This window comes from Podarcis filfolensis, assembly GCF_964270895.1.
Source record: "Podarcis filfolensis genome assembly, chromosome: 1".
In the NCBI taxonomy this organism is placed as follows: Eukaryota; Metazoa; Chordata; class Lepidosauria; order Squamata; family Lacertidae; genus Podarcis; species Podarcis filfolensis.
In genome coordinates this window covers 96,431,916-96,444,738 of record NC_139604.1, presented here as the reverse complement: position 1 = coordinate 96,444,738, position 12,823 = coordinate 96,431,916, and the positions used below count along the sequence as shown (strand labels likewise).

Here is a 12,823-nt window from a genome sequence, read left to right as displayed (position 1 = left end):
ACTTTGGAACTCACTGCCTATTGACCTCAGGCAGGCTCCTTCATTGTATTCTTTTTGACGCCCGCTGGAAGCATCCTTTAACATGGTTTTAGCTTATTGCTTCTTCTATTCTTTTTGGAATATTTTAATACTTGTTTTTGACTGACATTTTTGTTCTTTTGTTCTTTTCATTTATTTTTTTTATTACAATCAAGCAGCAGATAAATGTTGTGAAATAAAACTAACAAACAAGCTTCCCAGTTCCAGTCAATAGTCTGGCTGCAGATTTAGAACCAGGTTTTCCCAGTAGTGATGTATGGAAATGAGAGCTGGACCATAAAGAAGGCTGATTGCCAAAGAATTGATGCTTTTGAATTATGGTGCTGGAGGAGACTCTTGAGAGTCCCACGGACTGCAAGAAGATCAAACCTCTCCATTCTTAAGGAAATCAGCCCTGAGTTCTCACTGGAAGGACAGATCCTGAAGCTGAAGCTCCAGTACTTTGGCCACCTCATGAGAAGAGAAGACTCCCTGGAAAAGACCCTGATGTTGGGAAAGATGGAGGGCACAAGGAGAAGGGGACGACAGAGGACGAGGTGGTTGGATAGTTTTCTCGAAGCTACCAGCATGAGTTTGACCAAACTGCGGGAGGCAGTGGAAGACAGAAGTGCCTGGCATGCTCTGGTCCATGGGGTCAGGAAGAGTCGGACACGACTAAACGACTAAACAACAACAACAACATATTTGCTTGTGTTTCTAGATACTAAGGTTGACCCACCTAGAGCATGCTGCAGTAGGTCAAACACGATGTCATTAAAGCATGTACCACAGCTGTGCAGTTGCTGTCATCAAGGCAGGGCAGGGCAGAACTGTACAGCTTACCTGGCTTTGCTTTCCTGGTTGCTGCTGAATACTGAGAGTGGTGGGGTGGCAGAGAGGTCAGCGTGGTGTGGCTGCAGCGGCAGAGCCAATCTGATGCTGAGACACGTCCCAAGGCACGTTCCATGGTTTAGAACAGTGTTTCCCAAACTTGGGTCTCCAGCTCTTTCTGGACTACAATTCCCATCATCCCTGACCACTGGTCCTGCTAGCTAGGGATGATGGGAGTTGTAGTCCCCCCCCCCAAAAAAAACCCAGCCAGAGATCCAAGTTTGGGAAACACTGGTTTAGAAGCACTCAGAATCACGTTTTGGTTGCACGGTTAGTGGTGGCAAAACCTTTTAAGCTTCTGAGTAATGTAACCACTCTGGTGTTAATACCTGTCTCTGGATTCTAGTAGCTTTTAATTACAGTATTTCTATATCGACTATGTAAGTGCATACTTGCCCACTAAATTTAACAGCCAGGTATAAGGCATAATTGAGCCTAGTGTGCGAGATTTTTAAAAAGGCTTTTTGCAGACATTTAAGAGATGAACGACTTAGCAATGGAAGAATTCCACCAAAAACAGAGCACCTTTCCAACCACATGTTCTGTGTTATACTTGTCTAAATTTCCTATTTAGAGTGAATAACTGGAAACACTCTGTCAGTATCCCCGATCACAACAGCTGTAGTATGTTTTTGAATGACCCACATTTCTCAAATAAGAATAGGCTGTTTGAATGAATCACCATAGTGTTATGTTAGGCCGAGCTGAAAAGAATTCTCACAAACCTACAGAAAGCTTACACCTGAAGAGTGCTATTTTGCCAGAAAAATGACACCTGAACGTAACTATTCTATATATTTGAAATCCAAGGAAATGTGAATTTGATACACTGAGTTAGTAATAAAAAAAATGTAGATGTCCATAGGCAAACTGCGCCACACAATCCTATGCATTTTTACTCAAAGTGTGTCCAACTTTGTTCATTGTGGCTAACTCCCAATAGAAGTATGCGCAAGATTGCAACTTCAGAGACGTTTGGACTGCAGAAACTTGCACAGCAGTAGCTAGAGGAAAGAAATTCAAACTGAGCAACCAAGAGTCAAATCCCTGTTTAAGTGGGCTGCAAAATTTAATCACTAGGTTTAACAGTAGTCAACTGATTAAACTGTTGATGATGATGCTTAAGTACCCATTTCTGGTGTTAGTACAGTTCTCATGTATTATGTAACAAGGGGGACCTGAAACAAAATGTTGGGGTCACATCCACACCACAGGTAGGCAAACTAAGGCCCGGGGGCCGGATCCAGCCCAATCGCCTTCTAAATCCGGCCCGCGAACAGTCCAGGAATCAGTGTGTTTTTACATGAGTAGAATGTGTCCTTTTATTTAAAATGTATCTGTGGGTTATTTGTGGGGCCTGCCTGGCGTTTTTACATTAGAATGTGTGCTTTTATTTAAAATGCATATCTGGGTTATTTGTGGGGCATAGGAATTCATTCATATATTTTTTTTTCAAAATATAGTCCAGCCCTTCACAAGGTCTGAGGGACAGTGGACCGGCCCCCTGCTGAAAAAGTTTGCTGACCCCTGCCATACACTGAAAGGACATGTAAAACCCATGACTCCCTCCAAGAATCCTAAGAACTGTGGTTTGTTAAGTGTGCTGTGAATTATTGCTCTGTGTGGCATAAACGACAGTTTCCATGATTCTTTGGGGGAAGCTATGTGCTTTAAATGCTTGTTCAATGTATGGTGTGGATGTGACTGTACTGTGAAATACTCCCTGTTTGGAATGACAGCTACTATTTAATTACCCCTTCTGCCTTGTTTTCAGGCACCACCACCAGTCAGCATTCCACCGGTCAGCATTCCACAGCCACTGAGCATGCTCAGTGCTCACTGGGCTTCCTTCCCCACTTTGGAGGCCCCCCCTCAATTATTTTGGGGAAGCTTCTGCAAACCACCACCGACTGGAGTCTGTTGACTCCTCTTCTGGCTGGATGTTGCTGTTTTGGCTAGATAACACCTGAACACCTGAAACATGGAGCATTAAAAATAAAACGGGCTGTTTCTTCTAGCAACAAGTGATTATTTTCATTTATAACACTGTCAAGTCAATCTTTGCAATGTTTACTTGAAGGTAAGTCTCTGTGTTCAGTCAGGCTTGCTCCTAGTGTTATTATTTTTGAAAAGACTCCTAACTGAGGCATTTGGTGGAACACGTTTTTTAAAAGGAAGACCTGAATCTAAAAGAACAAGAGAAAATGAATTTGTGTTGTTCCGAGGACTTTTGCACAAGCGCTAGTGGAAGACGTCTTTCAGCGCACATCCACAATGTGTCAGGGGTTGCGAATAAGGAAAATACAGACTGTAGCCATGTTAAGGACTTGAGAAAGCACTTGTCCAGTCATGCACAGGAGCTTGCACAAACAGACGATCTTCTCTAGATCCAGCATCACTTTTATGTTTCACAGCACACTTCTTCTACCCCTTCCAAGAGAAGAAGAGGCTTTCTATTAGAATAGGGAGGGAATCCAATCCACAGCATCCATTCCACTGACTGGTTAAAATGAGGTGATTTGTTACCCAACTGAGCTACTGTTCAGCAACAATCTTACCAGGAGGCCTTAGGCAAAGTATTTTCTCTCAGCATCAGTTTACCATCTATAAAATGGGAGCAAATTATTTTGTAACATAGCACTGAGGATAGTGTTGCATATGGGCCCAAACCCCTCTGAACTAAATGATCCTATGGAAGTGATAAACAATAATAATGCAGATAAAACGACTATTTGTTTCTCGTTTGGCATAAACAGCTACATATAACTGTGTCTTTTTTATTGACCCATAACACCTTATTCTACCCTCTGGATATTTTTTTTTGAAAATCCATTTAAGACAGTGGAGTATTTCTGCTGATAACATTTGCTGAGAGGCTCATAGTTGCCCAGAGTTCCTGTCACACCACCGATGGCACGGATGGTTATTATTTTCAGTTTGCTGCAAAAAAAAATAAAAAATGCTTCAATGACCCCATTAGGTTGTGACAGCTTTGAATAGCCAGTGGTTTCACTGGTTTCTTTTCATTTGACATAGTTAAACATTTATTTAACATTGTCAGCCTGGTGCACAGATCTTGTCTCTAGCGGGCGTAAAGACTACCTTATTTTCTTCTCTCTCTCTCTCTCTCACACACACACTGGTTCAGAGGTTGTTGCTGTAATCACATTGGCTATGGGCCTAAAGCAAGCTGTGTAACTCAGTGACAGTTGCAATCCATACACTAGAAAAGGACAAAGAACCAATACATTTGAAAACTGCAACAATGAATGGAACTGGTGACAAGGGATTTTTATTTTAAAATGATTTTGCACAGATAGTTGAATGGAGAGCGACAGTTTAAACTGTGAATTTAAAAAGCACCCTTTTCATTAAGAACCATGTTGCAATGATTGGGCACGTCTGGCTATTACTGCATTGCTATCAAGTTTCAATATACTTCAGTATTTGCCTTTTCCTGGCATGAGGAATGTAACTGCTACACTTGACTAAGCCCTCGTTCAGTAAAGCACCAGGACAGGAAAAAACAACAACTCCTGATCAGCCAAACCTGCTTGACTTTAACATGTACGTATACCTGAAGGCATGTTTTCAAATGACAGGAAATGTCTAATCACAAAAAATCTTGTTATTTGTCTTATTTATACAGGACCGATTTTCCCCCTTTTGTTTTACGGCGGGTTACATACGCTTCAGGTTACATACGCTTCGGGTTACAGACTCCGCTAACCCAGAAATATTACCTCAGGTTAAGAACTTTGCTTCAGGATGAGAACAGAAATCGTGCTCCGGCGGCATGACCCCATTAGCTAAAGTGGTGCTTCAGGTTAAGAACAGTTTCAGGTTATGAACGGACCTCCAGAACGAATTAAGTACTTAACCTGAGGTACCACTGTACATAAATAATATACTTTTAAAAGATCGCACTAACAGCTTAGGCCTTTGCAGAATTAGGCATTTCAGTGGGCTCAGGTACACCCAACGCTGTACAGGATGAAGCTGTAAAGAAAAACAGAAAGGGGGAAAATAAACTATGGCTACAATTCTAATGTTTCTTGGAGGGCTCTCAAGAGGCCATAGGACGTTTTGGGTCTCCCTCTCTCAGGGTAGAGAGAGGGGTCCTTAATCGGAAGGGAGATGTGACTTCATGATAGCCCTTCCTGGACACAACTCGGCAGCTGTTGTCCTACTGCACAGAAATGCCTATGTCAGTAAAGGCCTGCCTGGAGATCAGGGGAAAAGTTCCCATTCCAGCAGTTCCCCAAAATGTGGGTGGGCGGGAGATGGGGAACGTGGACAAACACCAGTAGTGGAGCTGTCATATGTTTTTTCCTATTTTCCCTGTCACTGATTCCAACGTAGTTTTTATTTTATTTGAAAATACCTATGTTTAATTTTTAAAAGTTACTCTTTCCGGGCACTGTACAAAAATGGAAATACAAAAAAAATGAGTAAGAATAAAATCCAAAGCTTTCCAATATAGCCAGCAGTAAAAAATAAATAAATGTTTGAAACCGTAACAGTCAGCATCGCCCAAGCCAACAAATGAAAAGTTGAACAACATGTGTCAGAACTACAGCAGCACCAGCACATTCCTTTTATTAGGAAGGAAATTGTTTTAAGGAAGAGGGGGATAAACGGAACAGGAAACTGAAGAACAACAAAAATCTTCCCATTGCACTGCTGACGCAGCCCAGCAGGACATTCAAAAAGACAGCTTATACAACTTTTGTCGGTCCCCCCTTTTTAAATTGCACATATCAACTAAGAGAATCTAGATTAAAACATGATACTTTTAAAGAAATGCTAATCTCAACGTCCTCAACGCTTTGTCTGCCGATCAAGCAGCTGTTTAAGGCACAGGGGCAGACCACAGCAGTTTTATCCTGGTCAGTTGGCAACCCAAGGTGGCAGCAGATATTGGTAGCACTGCTTCTATTTTTGTAGCATAGTTGCTGGGCTGTCCTCTCTTGATGCCCTTATCCCTTTAAATTGCAGCCCACATGGATTCCATGTGTCAAGCATGCTGATTCATCAAACATGACACTATCAGGTCATTCATTCTGGTAGTACCCTCAGACCAGTTCTATGCAAATTTGCTAAGACGTTAATCCATCCTGGATTTGTTTCCAGGTATGTATGCAAAGGATTGATGCTTATGTCAGATTGCCACTTTTTATTCATACAAATGACAGATACTTCTGCAGAAATCTTCCAGCAATACCAGATTTAGAGCAGTGTGGGTGGTTCCCCCCCACAGGGGGCACAAAATAAAATAATAATACTAATACCTGTATTATATGGGTACCTATTGAGAAGATCCATAAAAAAACAACTGTACAAAAATGAATTCTTGTGAAAATAACAAATATTTTGGGTGTGCCAATTTTTGTTGTCACTCAGGGCACTATATTATCAAAGTCTGTCCTTGCTTCCAGCCCCTCAAATCGACCCAGTTACTGAGATGATCTGCCAACCTTCTTCTCTAGGTGCACCACACTATCAAAAGGTGAGGTTGCTGGCAAGCAAGGAGAGGGTGCTTGGGGCTGCTGTCCCCATTGGCCAAGGGAGGTTTGACAGCACATTCTTCCTCAAGGAAGCGGAGACCACGATCCAAGAAACCAACTCCTTCCTGACGACACCACCTGTGCAGCCAGTGATTTATCTCAAGTATTTTCCTCTCTTTTCTTGGGCCACAACCTTCAACAAGGAGTGATGAAAAGACTACCAGTGCCCCAAGTCTCTTCGGCTCCCTGCCCAGTGTCTCATAGTCCCTTGCTATGTGTTGCAGGCTATGTGCGGCAGTATCATTTGTACCCGCATGGATCAGAAATAAGGGTAGTGGTCACTGGGCTTTATAAGACTTGGCAACTTCTCCGTCACATCGTGATTCTTTGTATCCGGAAGACAGCAGACCTTCTGTGACATCCTGTTTCCTCCACACACTACTGCCTCTGTTCCCCTCAGTAGGGAGTCACCTATCACCACCACTCGTCTCCTCCTCTTCTGGGGAGTAGCAGGGATCATTCTATGAGCTGTGCCTTCCAAAGGCCGCTTGGAGTGTTCTGAGATCTGCTTCCGTTGTTCTCGAGTCTTCCCCTCTTGTTTATTGGAGCTTATTTTGATATTGTTGGGATAAGTCACAAAGGCCGGAAACTTATGGTTTGAGTGCTTCCTGCTCCTTCCTCCCAGTTTGTCATCTCTAGGCTGCAATTCCCTTTTTCTAATGTCGTCGCCACAGAAGGTAGCAAGTACATTATCAGCATACTCATCCGCGGTCAGTTGCCTTGGATCTGATCAACACATCCTTTTGCTATCACCATGCCTTCTCTTTCCTTTTAGCAAAAAAGAAGGGAATGTTTCTAAATATTTTAAATATTCTAAATTGCTTTAAAGCTTGCCTCCCCCCCCAAATAAAAACAAAAATGTTAAAGTAATGGGTATAAAATTGCTTCTTCCCTCCTCCAATCTTGGTTATACCTTCTTCATGAAAAAAATAAAACAAACCCACATGTCATTTGTGACTTTATTAACGGTGTCCCTAAACAGCCTTCCTTATATAACAGTCCTCCCACCTTGCTACAGATGCATTGTTTCCCCTCAAAGAACTGTCTCTGTAAATAGTTTTCCCCCAGTTGCATACATCCTCATTCATTTCTCTTGATCTAAATACATCTTTATTGTGCCATAAAAGTTCCTAAATGGACATTTTCGGTTTTAGAAAACCTAAAAATCTTTAAATTATTTGAGTGGAGGCTTACAGACAAATAACAGGGAGTTCATGACGGATGAGATTCCTAAATGTGAGGTATTGAATTGCCTTCTAAGAAATAAAAGTGGGAAGCATCTAAAGAAACTGGTGTGGCTGTATAAGGAGCTTTCAGATGAGCAGGGATTTAAATGTGACATGTATAGGAAATAGAAGGGGCAAATCACAAAGGAAGAATATAAATGAGTAGCCAACATGGGCATGGAGTTTTCTGCTCGTCTCGTGCTTTCTAGGCATGGGTCCAAACCGTTTTCCATTTGCCCTGCCGGTTTGCCCAGGGATACCTGCTTTTTTCTGTGGAAAGTAATGCCCAGCGACTCTACTTTGCCACTCCAGGGTTTGGCCACTCTGCCAGTACAACCATTAAAAAATATGAGGAGAGAGAAAAGCAGAAGACAGAGGTTTACCAAGAGATCCGTCATCGTACATCAACCAGAGAATGAACAGTAGCAGACAGATTGTTCCTCGCACCATCCATGCCAGCAAGGACCATCAGAAGCCAAGTAGGATCACTGGTCCATTTAGCTCAGCATTGTCAACAATGACTAGAAGTGGCTAGTTTCAGAGGAGTCTTTTCCTAGCTCTACTTGAAGATACTTGAAGGGATTGAATCTAGGACTTTTCATACGCAAAATATGTGTTCAATCACTGAGCCCCACCTAGAAAGAACATACAGCCTCAACTGCCAAATGCAAGGAGGTGTGTTTTGGATGCTATGTTGTATATGTGTGCTTTGGGGTGTGTGGCTTTCTCTCTCTCTTTCTTCCTTTCTTCCATACTTTCCATCAGTCTGTAATCACTGGATTGAATGGTCAGTATAAATCCTTAAAACATATAATAATAAAAAACTCCCTAAGTGCACAAATGGTGGCAGAGAACTATGTAAACTATACTGAGCTGGAAGGGTAAGATGATACATATGAGACATTGTGGAAGACTCTGGATGACTGTGTGGTGCAAAGATTTTACAAGATACAGTGGTACCTCAGGTTAAGTACTTAATTCGTTCCGGAGGTCCGTACTTAACCTGAAACTGTTCTTAACCTAAAGCACCACTTTAGCTAATGGGGCTTCCAGCTGCCGCCACGCAGCCAGAGCACAATTTCTGTTCTTATCCTGAAGCAAAGTTCTTAACCCGAAGTACTATTTCTGAGTTAGCGGAGTCTGTAACCTGAAGCGTCTGTAACCCGAGGTACCACTGTATGTGTATTAAGCATTCCGGTTTTTACAGTCAGTGGGAGAGGCCCTCCAAAGAGAGTGGCAACTGAGGTGGGGGGAGTTGCCAGAATCATGGCACAGGAAGAAAGGTTTAAATCCACATTATCTCCAATAGTTCCTGATACTAATCGCCTCTCTGTGTCTGCTGCTTCTGTTTGAAGTGATGCATTTAACCATCTGCTGCAAGAGTCTTATGTTATGAGTTTGTCATGTCTGACATAGATGTTATTGCAAGTATTATTGGTTTTTTAATGCTTAGTCAAGATATTTCTGTTCTGGCAAGCTTTTGGCCTGCTGAGCTTAAGAATTTTGGTGGGGGCTACTCTATGGTGTGATATTTTTTACGTTGGTAACTTTTAGTATTTTTTTGATGATGATGATTAGGGAGTGCAATTTTTAATTTTTAGCAAGCCACCCTGAGTATTGTGATTTCAACCAAAGGGTAGGGTATAAATTGTTTAAATAAATACATACATAAATGCCAATTTACTTTTAAACATCAGTTGTTTAGAATCATTTGGAGAAATTGGTGTATCTAGTCAATAATGCAGTTCCTCCCTTTCCCAACACATAGATCTGGTAGAAATCCGTTTATGAGATTTGTTAGAAAACCAATTTAGTTTAAGTACACAATTCTGTTATGCCCAGAAAGTATTTTCTCCGTCTGACATTTATATGTGGATTCTCATTTAGAAATTAACAAGATCAGATATTGCTGAAGTGCTAATATAAGCAGCTCAGTCCAGCTAAATCCGTTATTAGCAGGATCTGGGCAATGACCTCTGTTTTGCCAGCCAAAGGATTGTGACTACAGAAAATGAGAAGGAATGCTAAGGTTGCAAGTCTGCATATAGTTAGGATCCTTAAATCTCATCAAGTTCACTGGGAGTTTAGGAGCTAAACTATGTGTTGGATTGCAGCCATTAATCAATAAGGTAAACAATCATTGTAAGTGTCCCTTTTACATTCTATTCATTTGGAGACATTCTACTAATGAGTCCTGTCAGTACAAGGATTTCCACTTGTGAAATGGGACTTTATCCCCTATCCTCCTTTTCTGCACCCCCATGCCCTCCTCAAATCTGTTCCAGAGGGCTGGAGGAAGCCCTAGAACAGTTCTAAAAGGTGAATGGGGGAAGAGAGAACAACATTCTGTGGCACAAGCAGAAATCTTGGTGATGATGAAACAATTGCCTTAGCACTATCTTGGATTCAACCCTCTGTTCCTTAGCCTGAAGCTGTCTGCTGCTTTACTTTACCAGTGGAATTAATTTAATGGCAGGCTTTCTTAGACTAGTGGGCATACTATTACTCCAAGATGATCGAAGGTTTCATCAAGGAAACTAATGGCAGATACTGTCCTGAAGGCCGAGGATCTCTCACTAACGTTTGCAATGTGACAGCAATCAAGAGTTTGCAGAAACTGACACCGCACTGGGAGTTGTGGAGTTTGTGACCATAGTTTGTATTAAGTGGTCTGCGCTGCGGAATGTGTGCAGATCTCTTTCTGGCTGTCTGAATGGCTAATTTTAAGGATGTCTTCAGGTGGAAACTTCATGACTGGTGTGCAGCAATAAGCTTGCCAGCAACACTGTCTTGTCAGTGTAGGTGCTTGTTTTTGCAGCTTTTGTTTCCCTTCACCACATGCTTAAGCCACTGCACAGTTTACAACCTGCAGTCTTACCCTCTGCAGAGTTTGCCCAACGAGATGAAGAGGATTAGGAGGGGCCAGTTCTTCACAGGAAGGGGCTGTGCAGTTCCATCTTCACACCTGAAAGGCTGCAGGGAATTCTTTAGGAGTGATGTAAATTCCAAAGGGACATAAAAGGAGGGGCGGAGGAGGGGAGGGATCAAAGGCAAGTGTGGCTGATCAGTATCAATGTGCCTCTCAAGTGCAGGTTCTGCATTATGAAAGTAGCAACAGTTTCGGGATGCTGTTATATCCTACACACACTTATAAGGACTCCAATTCCCCAGTGTAACAGGACTTACGTCCGACTTGTGCTGCCCCCATTACCGCAGTCACAAAAAAGTGATGTCAACAAAAGCAATGAGAGGCCAGATTATAGGAGTGTCTTAAGAATTCACTTAAGCCTCTTTGGTACTGCTTTTCTTGCAAAGACGGTACATCGGATGCTGCTTTTGGGATTCCTGTTGCGACACAAGGAAGCAGCATCTGAAGCACAACAGAACAACTTAATGTCACCCTTTTGCTATGTGCTGATGGTTCAAATGTGTTGAAACCACAGATTGGGGCTGCCCCTTTGAAGGGACCCTTGTATGAAATGCTTGCCGCATTGTGAACATGCAACCAATTAACACAGCTACCACTCTTGCAACTGCTACATTTAAATTAACAATTTCATCCCTTTATAAAATCTAACAATTACCAGAGGGGTAGCCAGGTTAATAACCTGCTGCAGTGCAAACAATAGTTTTGTGGCACCTTAACAGCTAAGATTGCCACCTTAACTAGTGGAGGGTGGGGGGAGGCAAAGAAATATCGGTGAACAACTACTGCAACGCCGGCAAGAGAGGAATGCATGCCTAAGGAATCAAATCCTCGCAGGGAGAAGGGATGTAATCACAACAAGGCCTTGCTCCCCCTTTCCCCGCCAGAAAAAAAGGCAGGGTTTTCACAGGAGTCAGATCTTAGGTGGGTTATTGCAATCACCCCCAATTAATTCCTCTCTTCAATAGGTGCAGCAATGCAAAGCTTTTTTCCCTTTCTTTCTTTCAAAGCAATGCAACCTTTTACCGTAGGGCTGCGAACGCGAAGCGAGTCCGCCGCCCGCGGCTTCCACTGCGCGGAGTTCTAGCACGGAGCGTGCGTAAGCAGCTGCACGCCTCGTGCCCGGAGGGTGCTAAAAGCGGAGCGCGCCAGCCCTTCCTTTGCAGAAGAGGAAGAGGAGGCGGCCACGGGGAAAGCCAACTTCGCGGGACGGAAGCAAATGCACGCGCCTTGCACCGTGCAGGCTCCAACTGCTTCCCTCTCTTCTGCAGCAGGGCTGGCTCTCCGGCCCTCGCGCCTAACTCTCCTCGCTCCCCTCCCCGCGCGTGCGGGCTTGTGCACAACTCCGCGTATCCCTCCGCGGTGCGCGTGTGAGACACTCGCAACTCTTTGAAAATAAGCGAGCGAGGGAACTACTTTCGGGAAACTATTTTTGCATGGCGGGCTGGGAATGTGGTCATTTAGTCTCTCCCCTCCCTCCTGTTCTTCCTTGGAGGTAGCCCAGCAAAAAAAGGGGGGGAAAGAGCGACTCCTTAGGAGAGGCACGAGAGACTTCAGGGCCTCGGTAGCGAGAGCCTCTTTCTTTCTAGGCACGGCGTGGCAAAGCAAACCACCCGAGAACCAACTTGGGTTTTGCTCCGACTTGTGCTCTCCACTGTTCTATTGGGAAGAACCCGCTTCCTCGGGTGGCCAGCCAGTCTCGAGCAGGAAGAGAGCTTTGCGTGGCCTCCATAATAAAATCCCTTTGCGCCACAACCCGGGGTTTTTATTGTGCAAACTTGAGGAACATTCCCGATATTTGCTTATTTATTTATTTATTTATTTGAGGGGCGGCGAATGAGCAGCCAAAAGAAACCGCCCCCCCCCGCCGGCCTTGAAGCGTGCGAAGGAAAAGCAAGTTTGTGCTGTTCGGCTGCCCAGAGAGAGGGGAGGGAATCGGGGCCCTTGGCAGCCGTGTTCCTCCGAGTGAGGGGGCTCGGGGCCCCAGCCGCGTGCAAAGAGGAAAGGCGACGTAGCCCGCCTATGTGTGTGGGGGGGGGGCGCTTCTCCGCCCTTCCCCAGCCCCGTGGCAAAAAAAAAAAAAAAAAAGTTCTGCGCCCTTCGGCGGCTCCTTCGGACGGAGGCGCTTCCCAAGTGCCCGGGGTCTCCTTTCCCGTCCGTCGTCTCGGAGAGTTGGCGGCGGAAGGAGCGTGAAG

The 12,823-nt window shown here is 43.9% G+C and overlaps 2 long non-coding RNA genes across 3 annotated transcripts in view; one reads left to right on the top strand and one right to left on the bottom strand.

The window, feature by feature from the left end:
* Window positions 1–12,823, top strand: part of LOC310766679 — a 320,477-nt gene that overhangs the window by 195,149 nt on the left and 112,505 nt on the right. The gene's annotated exons all lie outside the window — the stretch shown is intronic.
* On the bottom strand, window positions 3,736–12,709 carry LOC310766386. 2 transcript variants are annotated; one of them, XR_014550123.1, is made up of 3 exons: window positions 11,655–12,709; window positions 10,581–10,667; window positions 3,736–3,849 (listed from the first exon to the last, which is right to left on the bottom strand). It is a non-coding gene; the product is annotated as an uncharacterized lncRNA (long non-coding RNA). The 2 variants fall into 2 exon arrangements; XR_014550124.1 differs by lacking the exon at window positions 3,736–3,849 and adding an exon at window positions 5,289–7,244.